Genomic DNA, 15,525 nt, shown 5'->3' with positions numbered 1-15,525 from the left:
TTTTCCAGCAGATACTGCTCTGGCACAGGAGAAGTATTTGTTGATGTGACTCTAGCTGGCAGACAGGCAGTGGTTGGGTGCGTACCACACAAAGAATACTTTCATTTTTTGGCATGGTGTAGCATTGCTGAAATACCAAAGACCATGGCTAATTAAGTGGAGTGATGGAACAGAATGATTTGATGATAAGATTTAATTGGTATGAACATTCTCATAGACTAGTTATTGTATCTGTCTGGGAGGGCCAGACTTCAGCTGCGTTAAGCATTGCTCAACTGCAGCTGAGGGGGTAGAGGGCACAAGGGTGCCCTTTACTTGCTCTCAGTCCTGGGACTGCTCAGCAGTCTGGTCTCAGAGTGCAATTTAGAGTAGATTTTACCAGCCCTCTGTGGCCCCAGTCTGCTGTCACAGTAGCTGAAAGTCACCAGGATCAGCCATACCCCTTGCCCCCGCCATGCCCCACACTGACTGTCGGGGAATGCAGCTACATGGGAGCTGCTACAGCAAACCTGCGCTGCCCAGAGACCAGCCATGGAGAGCAGGATGGCTCAAGCTGCTTCACACCAACCCATGGAGCACAGACCAGGATCCAACCATTAACTGTGTAAATGCTGTTGCCTTCAGGGGGTTATTTTGATCCCTTCATAACAAAGCTGACTATCTTAACTTGCTCAATGGGAAACAGTGCTTGGATAAGCCACTCGTGACTTACTAGAACGATACTTGTTCTGCAGCTTGGCTATCACAATGAAACAGGTTCCCCCCAGTACTCTCTATCTGTACCTTCACAGAAGCTTTCCACAAGTCTCCCGTTTGGGGCTCCAGCCCTACCAGTTTAGTACAGCCTGCAGTCTCCAGGAATACAAAGCCTATTTAAGGGCTCCCACAAGGCCAAAAATCACTAATTAAAGCCATGGAGCAATGACCAGGGTCATATTAGGACCAGCGAACTGGTATTGCCAAGGGGAAGGGCTTGCATTGCAGAGCATTCTCCTTCCTTGGACACGGATGGATGATCGCAGCATTCTGTTACAGGCCACTTCCATCTGCCTTGACACATGGCCAACATCAAACAGGCAAGAGAGCCAAGATCCTTCCTAGAAGAGCCCGAGAGATTTCTGCCACAAGGGTACATATTACTTTTCTGTTCAGCACATGTTTAGGTCACCAAGTGGGGCAACACGACGCATGGAAGAGTGTCACAGGCTTCAGGATCCTTCAGGTGAAGGTAGACATAACGACCACACTCAAAAGTCACTCTAAATTTCACCAGTCATCTCTGCAACAGCTCTAACCTTTGCTGCAGAAAGAATAAGAAAACTGACAGTAATCCCCTAATTGTCTCTTTCACCCTTCTCCTCAGGGTTTAGCCAAAGCTGTCATGATTCCAAATGTGCCTTTTTATTTTCCACTACACAAACTTAGCTGTACACAGCAAATCTTAAAACATTGTTTCACAGCTCACATTTGGCTATAGATTCAATGCAAAGTGGTCTACACGATTAAACTTGCAGCAGTTGGGTTACAACAGCAGCCATTTGATCTCTTAACTCCAAGTGACACGGTATATATCAAAAACTATACATATGATTTAACTAACTATTGTCTCTGACTTTCACTCCTATATGCCAACACTTAGAGACCCCCTGAAGGGTCAAGAGTACCGATTTGCTGATAGATTTGTGCCTACCTGTACTGTGACACTCTTTTTCTATGTCCTTCTCCACTAGCAGAGGAAAAAGAGCCAACAACTGCCGTTCTCTTTCCCCTCCCACCTTGGAGGAAAGAAAGCCAGCACATGCTAGTTCTTGTTGTAATGTAAAAAACCTATTTTCTTTGAATGCCATTGTCCTCCCTTTGCTGCCAAGCATCTTGGGAGCTCCAAAAACTGCCCAGCCAGCATGACCTTTGCTTTGTGGTGTCTTGCAGAATGAATCTGCTTCATCAATTACTAAAGAGAAAGAGCCCTGAGCAACCAGCTCCTCCTCCTCAAACCACAGCAGACAAGAAATTGTTCTTCAGTGCAAGGAAACATCTCCCCTCTTCCCCTCTTTTAATTATTGTAACTGTCAAGGTTTTTTTGGAAGGATTTTAGCACTGCATAATCTCTGCCCTATTCCCTTCATGTCTCAGATTGCTCTGAAATTGCCAACTAGGGAGCCCCTCTCTCCAGACTTGAAAATCTAAGCTTCTTATTAGCCCACAGAAACGGAACATCTCAGAGCATCAGAGTAGCAGTATTATGCTTATTCCAAGTGTATCAGGCTCTGATAGTTGAGAAAAATACATTAGGTTCTTAAACAGGGTATAACCTGTTGTGCTTCAAAGTGTTTTCTGGCATTAAAATAGTAATTCACGTGACAAATTTTTTTAGTTGAAGACAATACAGCTCAGCCATAACACTCTGATCTTCAGCAGTGCTGCTACATGCTTGCCACACTGCTCCCTTGGAATATCCTTTGGTGGCAGCGGCAGTCCCCTTTGATCCTCCTGGCATAGTTGTTGGCTCATCAACCAGTTGCTTCCTCAGAATAAATATGCATGGAGGCAAGAAATGCAGAGTTGCAGCTGCTCTCCAGCAAATTATTCTTATAAAAATAAGTGATGAAAATCACAGCAGCAGCAGTTTGAGTTGACTTGCTGATAATACACAGACACAACCAGTACTGCTTTTCCAGCCAGTCAGCTCAGCTGTTATAGATGTGCTTTTGGATGAGTCTTTACCCCTCAACATAAGTCTGATTTTAAGGAAGACTTAGATCCACACATGCCCTACTCGCAGAGAATAAAACACCAGTCATTATGCTGACGAAACAGCAGCAGGAGGGAGAGAGCCTGTCTGAGCAGGTTTTTTTAAATTGGTCTAGACTTGCTCTCATTAATTTGCTTTAGAGATGGTTGGGGAAAAGGACAAGAGAATGTACTCTGCCTGCCTTGAGCCCTGGGGAGATAGCCCTTCACTAGCCCTGTGTTAGTCTGTGCTGCAGAAAGTGCAGTGCAGCAGCTAGCAGCAAGTGCTCAGGTAGGAGGACATTCAGTCAGCTAAAGTGGACACTGCAAACGATTGTCCTCTGACAGCAGAATTCAGCCAAGCTCTCTCAAAAAGTTTCCAGTATCTATACATTAAGAAGAGCTGAAGGAAGGTTCTTGCAATCTTACAGCCTCCAGATGTGTATTTTTTAAATGGAAGTATTTCCTCACATGATAACTCAAAAAAGTTTGGTTTTTACATGCCAGAGGAACAGTTGTTACTAGTAGAGTTATTTAACAGGTGAACTCTGCTAGCAGAGGCATTCAGTTTTTATAGCTATTTACTCAGGATGGTGGATAGCCAGAAGGAAACACCTCGAGTGATATCAGTAGGGTAATTCTTAACACATGCTGTTATAAGGAGACAAAAATCCTATCTGCAGACAGGTGCTCCCCATAAAGCATGGTTTGAAAAATGTACGTTATCTGCTATTTCTGAATACAGGCAAAAATGAACGACAACTTAGAAATCTGTTGGCAGATAGCAACTGTTCAACAGTGTCTACAGTGCAATCCAGTCAGATAACGTTATCTAATACTGGAGAAAGCCTTTGAGGGTTCTCACCTATTCCACAGGAAGGCTGCTGCTGACTGAACTCGCTGGCTAAACCAGCTCACAGACTGGTTTCTGAAGATGGGTTCTTTGGGTGCTCTGTAATTCGGTGGAGTGTAATGACACATGTGGGACTCCTCAGCTGGCCACCAATGATGCTTCAAAATCAGAAGAATAAAGATGAAATTACACACACACAGCTAAACACAAAGCTGTTAGTACAGTGTTTCTGAAGTGCCCCCTCAGAACACCATCCACTGCAACAAAACCCTACCCCTACTGCCAAGCCCATTCTGACAGCTAATCCTAGCCTCCTAAGGAAATAAATTCTGTGGCTACATGAAGTCCCAAAGTCATCTTAAATCTTAATTACAGGTTGCTCTGAGGTTGATGGTCTCATTCAGATGTTTAAATTTTTTTTTACTGCGGTTATTTCATGCCACACACATCCCTACTACAACACTGAAAGAGGAAGTGCAAATTGTTCATACCTGTTCTGTCTTTGTGTCATTTGCTCCCATTTAGCATATCAGCTCGTTTAGCACCCTTACATTGGAGCTAATTAATCTTGCATAATGGGGTTGGGGATTATTGCACCACCAGTGAACGTGAGCAGTGTTTACTTGGGAGAAAAGTCTCTGTGGACAATTCTTGTGCATAGTTCTGGTACATCTATATTAAATATTCCATAAGTATTTGGGCTGAAAGACAAAAGCAGACAAGGAAGAAATTTTTACACCAATACACGTGCTCTACTCATTGATAATAATTAAATATGTTTACACCAAGCAAACAAAAACCCTGGTTAAGAAGTCAGTAGGCACTAGATGATATTATTCACTGCTCTGAAACCAGAACGAGGTTTCAGTGCAGTTATTCTGGTATAGTCTGGGTTTAAGTCTCAGCAAATGCCAAAAATTAGACTCTGTTCTCATTCACACTAATTTTGTTCCAGTTACTCCTGAGTCATACTACAGAAATTAAGGTCATGTTGTACAAATAGTTACAGTGAAAGTGTTAATTTTGTGGTTCTTCTAAATTAAGAATATGACTCATTCACATCTACTATTTGATCCTGAAGGCACAAAACTGACCCAAATTCCTGGACTGGATTGCCCATTTTTGAGATTTTTAAACATTGTTCAGTTTTATTCCTGATTTAATTCTGTGGGTGGTTTGTTGTATTTTTTTTTAATCTGGCCATGGCACCAGCTCTCTCAAGTGATAATGACTTGCTAACAGCCACTTTCAAAGGTTTTGACTGTTCTTATCAGCAGCTTTGGACACTGATTAGCTGAGGTCTCTACTGCCTCATCAAATAATGTTTTCCTGATTCTACTTGCCAGCGGTTTCTTTCAACTTATCTTATTGATCTTTCCCAGAATCCCTCAATCCCCTCTCTGCAACTCTTCCCAGACATTCTCCTCTTAGTCTCCTACTCCTTCTTTGTACCGCCCCATAATGACATCTCTGATCATACTATTGACACATCAATAATATGCAGTTACCATTCTCTTTTCCATCCTTCCCTCTGTAGTCTATAATTTTGATCTGACCCTCCTTTTCAATAGAAACCAATTAGAAGCAATTAAGTACTCAAGTTACAAAGGGAAATAGTTCTCTGTTACAAAACATTCGCCCAACCAGTTCAGTCATTTCAGGGAAATAGAACTGTACTTTTATTACAGTGATAAACAGAATTGAACTGATACTGAAATATACAGTTAATGTTTAAAAAAAGAAATGCTCTCCATCAAGACCACTTTTTCCTGATGAGAAACAACAAGTCTTATGTATGCTGTAGCTTGAAGTCATAGACAAGAAATCAACTTCACAGACCAACAGGTCAGTTTCTTGTCTCAGAATATTTGACCAAGAGCCAATAAAAATTCACACTGTGAAGTTTCCAACAGCACACTTGTGTAGTGATGCTGACAGGACATCCTGATCATCCAAACAAACCTGCTATTGCAGGCAACTCTGCCATATGATCCTTGTTATGTACTCACTAACTATGTTAATAATAGTGCAAGTTTTGCCCATTACTCCTACTCTCATACCAGAGCCTCACTGCTCAGGAAGCCAAAAGGCACCTCATTTTCAGAGTGACCAGTTTCTTGGGCCAATAAAGCCCCAGTCACTCTTATCCAAGTATTATTCTTTAGCTAAAATTGGTTATTCTTTCTGCTGTGACTCTGCTCCAGTTCAATTTCTTGAACATCTTGTACATTCTCAACTGGCAGACTGCCCACAGTACAACAGTATTAGCACTTCTCATCTCTGGGAAGACCTCATACGGTGCTCCACAGGACTGGATATTTCTATTACTATACTCTTTCAGGTCATTCAGCTCTTTCTGTTCATCACCCTGACACTCTCTCCAAATTATGTCTCTTAAATAAGGACATTTTCACTTCTTCCCAAAGTTAACATTGAACATACACACATGTATGCATGTGCACGAGACCAGCAAGACTGAATTTGATGAACTTTCCCACTACTTGCCATACAACTCACTGTCTGTTCATCAGCTCTTTACCTGCTTCCCAAATTTTGAACCATCTTTTTTAGTTTTACTTGTATGTTCTCATGTTACCCAGGAATTACTGCATCAGTTGCTTGTAAATCAATGTTGATTTGCACTACCATGTTTTATCTGTCTAGAAAATAAGATATATTAACAAAATTGTTAGAAAGTCCAGGTCAATTGTTATTTTATTTTCCATTTGTTCTAGAGTCCTAAATGAAGTAATAATGAAATCCTATCACTGGGTAAAATTATCTCATTAAGTGAGAAACTTGTAAGGACATGAGACACTGACCTGTATTATTTAGATATGGACTACAAGACAAATAACCTTTTCACTGGAATTCAGACGTTTTCATATCAGGAATTCTACACTTCCATTTGAGGCACAAACTTTTTTTTCTTGTGCATGTTTTGTCACTGCTGAGGGTAAGCCTTTGAATCTTAAATGCTCAGCATTCATCAACAATTCCTACATCATCCGTATTTCCCAGGCTGCTAAATGTTACATAGTCCAATTTGTATACATCTTGCACATAATCTGATTTGATAAAAGTGAGTATTCACAGTCTTGTGATCTTAGTCCTGGGAGGTTTTTTAGCTTTTTCATTTTTTTATTCATTTACAGTTTAACTGGAGAGTGGATGAGGCAAAGCAGGAAAGTTTGGAATGGTATTAGGTTAACTGTTATTATATAACAACCTGGATGTAATCTAGGCATTACCTGTCTTACCTTCACAGGGAAGGAAAGGGGCCTAGAAGAGGGGTTTACCTTCCTTGGTAACCCTTTCTTGGGGTTTACAGTTAGTAGTTGTCCATTGTTCTGCCTTTCCCCCCATAAATTCTGGACATGCACAGGAATCTCCACAAAGATCTGTGGCAAGAGAAAACATGACCATAACAGTGTCCAGAAGAGAAGCTTTTCCCTGCATGCAGTTACTAGGTGCATGACAGGACCCTGAGGTCCAGCTCACATGCCAGGTAATTCAGTCCTACTTGGTTGACTCCCTTCTGCTCCATAGTAAATCACTGGGATTGCAGTGATGAATTCTGCAGAAGGCAGAGATAATGAAGTGGAAAGAGCCTTGCTAATAATCTTATTAATCTTCCAGCAGATGTTTTTACTTTTCAACCTGATACTCATCTCCCTGCCTGTCTGCTAAAGAAGAGTTAATTAGGAAGCAGTATCATTGTACAGTTGTACGTGAACACAAAAGATGAATGCCTTTATGCCAACTTTGAGCACTCAGAGTCAGGGCAATCTGTCACATTCTCTCTCTTCAGGATCCTTCACTGGCTCCATATTGGGAAGTCCTGACATAAGAGCATGTCCAGAGGATGTGGGGTTCGCCTGTGGACACTACTTGCCAGAACTAGGGATTTAACAGCCCCAAGTTTCCATTACCAAGTTCAATCTCCTCTCAGAATATCAGCATTCGAAGTGGTACGGCAAGACCTCAGAGGGTCAAACCAGGGATATTCTGCAAGATCCAGACTGACTTCAAGTCAATGAAATTCACCTACTATATGGCTCTCAATATTTTCAGCTATTCTTAGTATATCATAATAAAAAACTGAAAAAGGAGGAATTCTTATACTTGCCAAGCAAAGATTTTCCCAGCCAAAGTTCCCAAATGTAGTTGATTAGTGTGAAGCAATTAGTGTTATTAACATTTATGTTTCTGCCAAAAGAGGTAAGACCTATGGTACTTAGAAAAACACATAAAAGGTCTTATGAAAACCTAATTTGTGGAAGCAATGAGGGAAGAAGGAGCTTAGCTTTTAATCCTGTAATGAGGCATTCGCTAATGAAAAAGAAATTCCTTTAGAAGGCTTTCCCAGCAAATACCCCACTTCATAAGATTAATTTGTACAATGTCCCCATCTTTTGGATTTTGAAAGCTCTTTGAAATTGTGTTTATCCAGCGTGTGAGTGGCTAAATAAAAAAAAAGGAGGAAAAAGCTACAAAATAGCTAGTTTGATGGAGGAAGTCCCTTTGAGAAAGATAGCCATAGGGGAAAAAAAAAAGCCATCCCAGTTGCAGGCCCCAAAACAATGCTCTTGCAATTCAACCTCAGCTCTTAGTTGAACAAGAAGATCTATGGAACAAATGTTTTCTCTTCTGCTTCTGTTCTGTTTTTTTTTCATTTACAAACTGCCTAGCCCACCAGTGCCCAGTTCCATGCCTGGAACCTGCAAATTCTTCTGCAGTTCACATCAGAAAAGCTACTGTGACAGATACCTTCCCACATCCTGACACTTCTCCAAGACAGTCACAGCTTCTCAGAGACCTGTTGTAACACCCACAGCCCGAAGAGCAGAACACCCAGCCAGGCTACGACTCTGTGGCCCAGCATGTGATCCCACGCAGAGCCAGCCAAGCTCAAGTTCCAGAAGCACTGCAGTGCCAACAGCCTGCACAATTTCCCTTCTTTCTCAAAAGGGCTAAATAATCACCTAGGGAGACATCCCTTTGCAGAAGGGCTTTGCACACATACACACTAAATCAGCGTACTCTGAAGATTCAAGCCTACTCCTGCACATCCCTACAGGTCTTCCATCCCAAGCTCCTGCCTCTGCCAGCCCTCAGGTACCTGAATCGCTCTTTGCATTGTCAGTCACCCCTCCGAGAACAAAGGACCTCTCCAGTAATGATGGGGAGCCCTGAACTGGGAAACGCTCAGGCTCTGGCAGAACTCCACCCCATAATGGCATTATACTGCTTCGTTTTGGACCCAGGTCTGGTGGGTGGGAAATCTACCCAGTCTGCTTTGCTCCTGAGGGCTTAAAGCTGGGACCTTGCACTGGCAAGAGCACTTAGAGCAGGAGGGGAGGTACCCTCCCTCCTCTTGTGAAGCATGCAGATCTCCAGGGTATGGCACGTGGCACCTGGGAAGATCCAGAGAGCGTTTACAAGCAGAAGACGATGGGGGACAAGCGCTCTGAAGACAGTGAGTGCTCTCTATGCCCTCCCAGCCTGGCTGTTAGTGCACAGTCACTAAGAGACCCCTTCCAGGAAGCCTAAGGCAGCAAGACACAAGTGGGACTGAGCCTCAGGGAAAATAGGGGAGCGTGGCACCCGTGCTGGCTCTGCTGACAAAGGCTTCAGCCAAGCCTGCTCCCCAGGTGCCTTCTCCTCTCCTTCCTTCTCACTTGTATATGCAGTTAGTTCATATCCCTCTTTTTTACCCGAGCCTGAAACACATCCGCAATTAGCACCGAAGTGGAAATCAGCTCAACGTGGAACACTAAGCAGAAGCTTCCTATTTGGCTGTGAGGAAACATTTGCTGAATGGGGATTGTTCAAGCAGACTGCTGCAATCGCAGAGTGACGGAACATTTATTGATTGAGATAAATGGCCTTGATAGATTGCGCTTCCCCCCCTTCAGCAGTTAGGGATGGAATCTAGGATAATATGTTTCCTCACCTCACCATTTTCAGTTTTTCATGCTGGTTAGCTGCATTACTACGTTGTGAGGAAGTCAGTGAGGTTACCTTCCCGCACTCCGCTCAGCATCTCCACCACCACCTAGTTGATTCGACACTTCTCAAGTAGTACGTGGGTGCTCACAGCCTTGAAAAGCAACCTATATAGAGTATCTCTCCTATAGTTCCAGTTTACATCAAAAGACACCTTGCTACTGTTTCAGCTCCAAGCAGAAATGAGTGAAGAAGGAAGAATATGATCCCCAGTAGAATGTTTCTACAGCCAGACCCAATTTCCAATTCCTTATCAGACATTTAACTGTGGTATGAACCATGACACCCACCCACCCACCCCCTTTTGGAGGCTACTCCTCTTGTGACTGGACAACTGTAGTCAGTACTTCATTCAGAACCCTCATTTAGTCCTGAGAAATAACTTATCTGAAAAGGAGGGGGCAATAAGTTCAAGTTCAAGAGAAAAAGGAAATAATCAATTTCATGAACAGCTCACCTGCAGAAAAAAGTTTCCCTGGTGAATTTCCTCAATACAGACAAGGCCACAAGTTCAGATTTTCCTGTCAATTTCTTCCCACAAACACATTTTAAAGAAAATATACACAAACCTTAAAGGCTGAGGGCTTAGGTTTTTAAATTTACAGCAAGCATCTGAAGAAAATGGCCCTTAACACGCCACTGGAGTCACTTACCTGATCACAGGTAGATTTAAGTTCTCCTGTTGACAGAACTGTTTCCCCTCCGCTCCCCCCTGAATGGCAAGCGTAACGCTTATGTAAATTTAAGTGGGTGCACTGCAGAAATCAGCACTGTGTATGAAAACAGAGGAAAACGTGTACTGTATCCACACCAAGAGTTAAAAAGAAAATAACTTTCTAAGCTTGGTACCTTGTGATAGGATTTGGTCATTCTGGTTTCCTGAAAAGGAGGCAGAATAGCAAAGAGGTGGCACACTGGGCTTCCCCTTGTTTCTTGCAATCCAATTGCCTCTGAAAGGATTGTAGGGTGTGTTCAGAGAGGGATTTAGTGGGGGCTTCGAGGAAGGAGCTGGAGGTGGTTAGGGAGGGATAGCTTAGTTTCAGGATGCTAATGACACTATTTACTGTAAAGTGGGTTGAAGAAGAAATAACATTGGTTCACTTAATTTTGTTTTCTTGGATAAAACTTACTTGACTCTGACCTTAAACTGATCGGTCAGCTCTGAGATTCAATTTCCCTAAGCCTGTGCACACATGACTTTAATATTAAATTTTCTTCGTAATAAAAGAGCAATTTGAACAGATGAAAGCCCACTAGTGTGCAGCCCTAGCTCTACCTCTGGCTTGTATTTTTCTACGTGTGTGTTTATTTCATTAGGCCAGACAGGCACTTTCTCTTTTCTGCATGCCTGGGTAATGCAATCCCCAGTGGTGTTACGCTGTCAGGAAGCATCACCCCCCAGTATCCAATGGAGTGTGGCTGGTGAGGCAGGACCTCTGAGAGACACTGACTACAGCACAAGCAGGAGCCTGAGCCATTAGTGATCACTACCAGCTAAAATGGAATAGCTAGAGGAGAGGAGTGAGGAGGGGGAAAATATAAAGCTGTTCGTGGATTAGCATTAAACAGGGAGCTGTATCAACGGTGGAAGCCTGAAATAAAATGGAAAGGCAAATTCCAGAGGGACAAAGAAAAGCTACAAAGGTTTCTGAGAGCTAGGAGACTATAAAACTCTGGCTGACCTCAGACTCAAGGGAACTAAAAAAGACTGTCAAGAAGGGAGTGTCTTGGAATTAGCCATTAGGATATGACAACTCTAATCTGAAGCAATAAAAAAATTAGAAAAACAAAATGGAAGCAGCTTCAGCGTAGAAAAGTCTGTATATAGTCCTTACATTTTATGCTGCAGCTACTGTTGAGATGGGGTTCAAGAACATACTTCAGAAGACTCCTAGAACTGTTTAAGGTGTTTCAATTTTTTAAGCTGCTCCACTTGAAATTTTAGGTTGTCAATATCATATATCCAAATATATAGGTCTCGGGTGAAGGAAAACGGTAACTAAGAAACAGAAGTCTGAAATTCCATCTTGGACTAAGAATAAACCTCTCTGTCACAAACAGATGGATCACAGCTCAGATGTTCAAAACATGAAGAGACGTTTGAGGAAAAATAAATTAGTGGGGAAGGGCGAAGCAGTAAATTGGTAGGATTTCTCTCATTGAGACAAGCATTATCTATTGCGATTCTGATATGCAGAAGCATGACAAAATAGTCCATGACCATTAAGCAGCAATTATTACCTGTACTAATCAAGACAAAAGATACACTGATACTAGGGGTGGTAGCATCAGTAAAGAGGTTTGCTTCAAAAAATCCCTTTACCTATTTTTCTAAGAGTTAGCAGGGAGATTTCTTGTTCTTGCTGAATACTTGTTTCAATTGCATTAGTTTAGTGGTTGCTTCAGCTTACTTTTTAATAGGTCGTTCTCTTAAGTATTTTGCTCATAGCTGTGGGTCTTTGATTTATGGTTATTTTGTTTACTGTCTGAATTAAAGGATATTTTTTAAATTCAGAGGGTATTTTCCCTTGTTTCTCTAACTAGATGTACCAGGTTTTGATGCTAAATAACAATACAGCTGACATCTTGTCTTTTTTTTTTATTCCAGTGAATAGGAGCATCTAAGGTTAAGTCTGCCTCCTAGTTTCCATAGGTTAATGCCTCCTATATTGCAGTAGCAGCAGAGAGAAAAATCCATTTTTTGTCTTCCACTTTGCAGTGACAGCAAAGATAATATGTTATTGCTAAGGTTCTACAGAACTGATAATTCTGTAGCATTTTTAGCAGAATGGCCCTGGTTCTGCAAACTGTCTCCTTTAGCCCACTTGAAAACCTTACCCTACTGGCTCACCACAAAGCAAAACAATGTACCCAGGCCTCTCCCCTAGGACCCAACACAAGCTGGTTTTCTATGGTGATTTGCTTCAAATCAAGTCTGCAGCGAGCATATCAAATCATGTTAATTACCACAGCCATGCCATATTCACTGCAGCTTTTAGTATCTCCATTTCCCCACAGACACTTTTTAAAAAATGCAAATAAGGCCTGGCCATGGCTTTTAGAAAAAAAAGAAAGAGGACATAAAAAAAACTCATCTTTCCCATGTGCTTTCATTTCTCACACTTCAGGAATACTACCTAAAAAGTTAAAAAAGCAACCAGTGAGTGAAGAGTGCTACCTGGAGGTAAACAGCTGCTGGTCAGCAGAGTTGCCAGAGAGGAAACCGGTTTGCTACCAGGCTTTATGTTTTCCCATTCTTACTGATTTCTTGCTAAGAGGGTAAAGAGGATGTTGTGTGCATGACTCAGAGGAAATTGGTTGGGAGGAAAGTACATCACCTAGAAAAAGAAGGTGAAATTTGGCACTGCTGACATAAGAGGGTTCATTAGGTTTCCAACAGCAGAATTCTTCCTATTCTCTTTAACTCAACGCTGTATTTGAAGATACAACACTGAAGTGATTAACCAGCCTTTACATCAGACACTGATAGCTCTTCGGATTCAGTTCTACCACAAACTGAAAGGTTAAAAGCAGTCACTGCAACCCACCCTGCATGTGTATATAAAACATGCCTATTTACTTCAGTAAATCTATTCCTAATCTGCACCTTGGTGCTGAGTGACCTTCACAATCCCTAAGTTTAAGAGTTGCAAAGGTGTAGGGATGCCTTTTTACAGCTGAAATTATCTAAACCAAAACTGTTAACCTTTCTGTGCCTTATTTTCCACATGTCTGGCAAATCACGCTTCCTACCTTTGATAAAGTAGTTCCACGACTGGAAGTTGAAAGGCACTAAGTATTCTTTTTCATCTGGTGGTTCTAGGCAGGAAAGCTTTGGGAAGGCATTTATCACACAACACTGCGTGCTTATCTGGATCCAGCAAACTCGAAGAGCTAAGAGTCTAGAGGAATCAAAAAATGCATTTTTTTCAGTTTGAGAAACGTCAGCTTCAAGCTAGGTTAAATGTCACAGTATTACTGAAAGGCCAAAGGTAGAAAATGGGTCCTTCATTAGCAGTGGTGAATTTCAGTTCTTCTGAATACTTTAAACAGTAGAATGTAAGAATTCAGTGGGTTTAAGGGACTCTGCTTCAGACAAAAACGTTGTTACAAATATTAGTACCGTATCTTAGAAATAAAAGAAAGCACAATCTCATCAATCAGTCTGTGCCCACAATTCAGTTTAAAACAAGAGCAATAGTTTCTTCCTTCTCACAGGCACATCACTGACTGCTAGATTATACTGTCTGCATAATGAATTTAAGTAATCAGCATTATGGTATTCAGGCTATGGCTTAACTGTGATAAATAGTGCCTAAATCCTATTCATCTTGGTATATCACTCATTCTTTGGAGTACACATTACTATTTAGTCATCATTTTGTTTTGAAAGTGTCAGCAAACTTAGATAACTGAACCTTTTTTTTTTCCTCTGAGTTATATAGCAGGTCATTAATTAGTTCTAACTTGGTCTGCACATTTTTTGTCTGCCTATTTCCTGACTGCAGACATGGTCATTTCTGATAAGAGATGTTACTGTTATAGCCCCTCTCTTATCTGGAGATACACATCACAATTCATCTGTATTTTCCTACCTGGTACTAAGACTTCTCCCCCCAAGTGAACCAAGCTGCTCAGCAGTACACTAGTTGTACAGTTCAGTAGTATGTGTCACAGTAGTTTTATGAGGCTAGTTGGTTCTGAACAGGGAAAAAAAATACATCAGCAACAGTTGTACAAGACACACAGTAAGTCTCAAATGTCCCCAGCTGTGATCTGCCCAGAGCACTAAGATGCTGTCATCTAAACAGATGATTCTCTTAACAGTTGATATATTATTTTGACCTCTCTTTTCATGCTCCAAACATACCTCCTGAGCTTTTGCTCCTGAATGCCTTCTCAAGATCAACAACTCCTTCAAGACAGGACCTCTTCTGCTGAGACCCTCTTCCCCAGCTAGCCCTTTTCTGTTCATGCTGCTCACCAAGAACTAGCTTCCAGTGATGCCGTTGACTGCAGCTCCAAATAAACAACTTCAGGTAAATTTCTCTGTGTTCAGCTTTTTAAAAGTCCAGTTCTCATGCCCTTCCTACTCTATTCACTATCCCAAAGCCTCAGCTTGAATTGTATTGCTATTACTATTAATGTTTTGCAGGGTTGTATGTATCCACTTATCTCTGCCCTCTCCTCTCTTCACAGAACAACTTTGTAACTACAAATTGGTAATTACTTGTTTGCATGGGGTAACACAGCATCTGGCATGTTTTCAAGGGGTGAACTTCACATGAGAAAGTTCAGGCTTTTATAACGTTCCTGAAACCACAGCGATACTACCTTAAGTAGGAAAAAACAAAGCCAGCACCAAAAAAGTGTCTTAGTGTCTTTATCTTATCTACCACTTCTCAAACACTGTCCCATTAATAATGCATTTCCTTGCTTGGTAGCGTTCCTCCAGTTGCATGACCAATTACTGTTCGCACTGAAGTCCGTGGCAGCCTTCCAATGGAACATGAGTTAGTGCCTCCGAGGACAGAACTTGTGTCTCTCCATTGTTTATTTTGGTACCTCCCTGCCAAATACAAGCCAATGCCAGGTAACCTTTCAGCTAATGGAGGAACCTAGGGATTCTGGGTAGACTTCTAATTCAGCCTGGTTTTAGTGTGCTACGCATATTGGAGCTGGAAAAGAATTGGTCTCAAAAAGCCTAAAGGGCATTGTCCCTTTTTTTCTGGAATAGACACCTGGTTATGACGGACAAAATTTCCTTCTTGACACTGATCAACTGTCTGTGAATCAAAAACATTGCTTAAAGCCTATTGTCCACATTCAGAAACTCAAATGCAGCGAGAAGTGTTACAAGACTCTCCCATTTCTAAAACAGAGGAATCAGGGGTGTTAGTTAACACCAAGAAGCTATTTGCACAGCTACCAAA

At 41.8% G+C, this 15,525-nt stretch overlaps 1 long non-coding RNA gene across 1 annotated transcript; it reads right to left on the bottom strand.

The window, feature by feature from the left end:
• Positions 1-3,605: 3,605 nt before the first annotated feature.
• LOC137664204 (uncharacterized) lies at positions 3,606-13,490 on the bottom strand. Its single transcript, XR_011048265.1, has 3 exons — positions 13,346-13,490; positions 4,075-4,284; positions 3,606-3,741 (listed from the first exon to the last, which is right to left on the bottom strand). It is a non-coding gene; the product is annotated as an uncharacterized lncRNA (long non-coding RNA).
• Positions 13,491-15,525: the final 2,035 nt, after the last annotated feature.

Source organism: Nyctibius grandis, chromosome 1 (assembly GCF_013368605.1).
Source record: "Nyctibius grandis isolate bNycGra1 chromosome 1, bNycGra1.pri, whole genome shotgun sequence".
Classification (NCBI taxonomy): Eukaryota; Metazoa; Chordata; class Aves; order Nyctibiiformes; family Nyctibiidae; genus Nyctibius; species Nyctibius grandis.
Note: the sequence above shows the minus strand (reverse complement) of the source record. Positions and strands in the feature narration are given on the sequence as shown.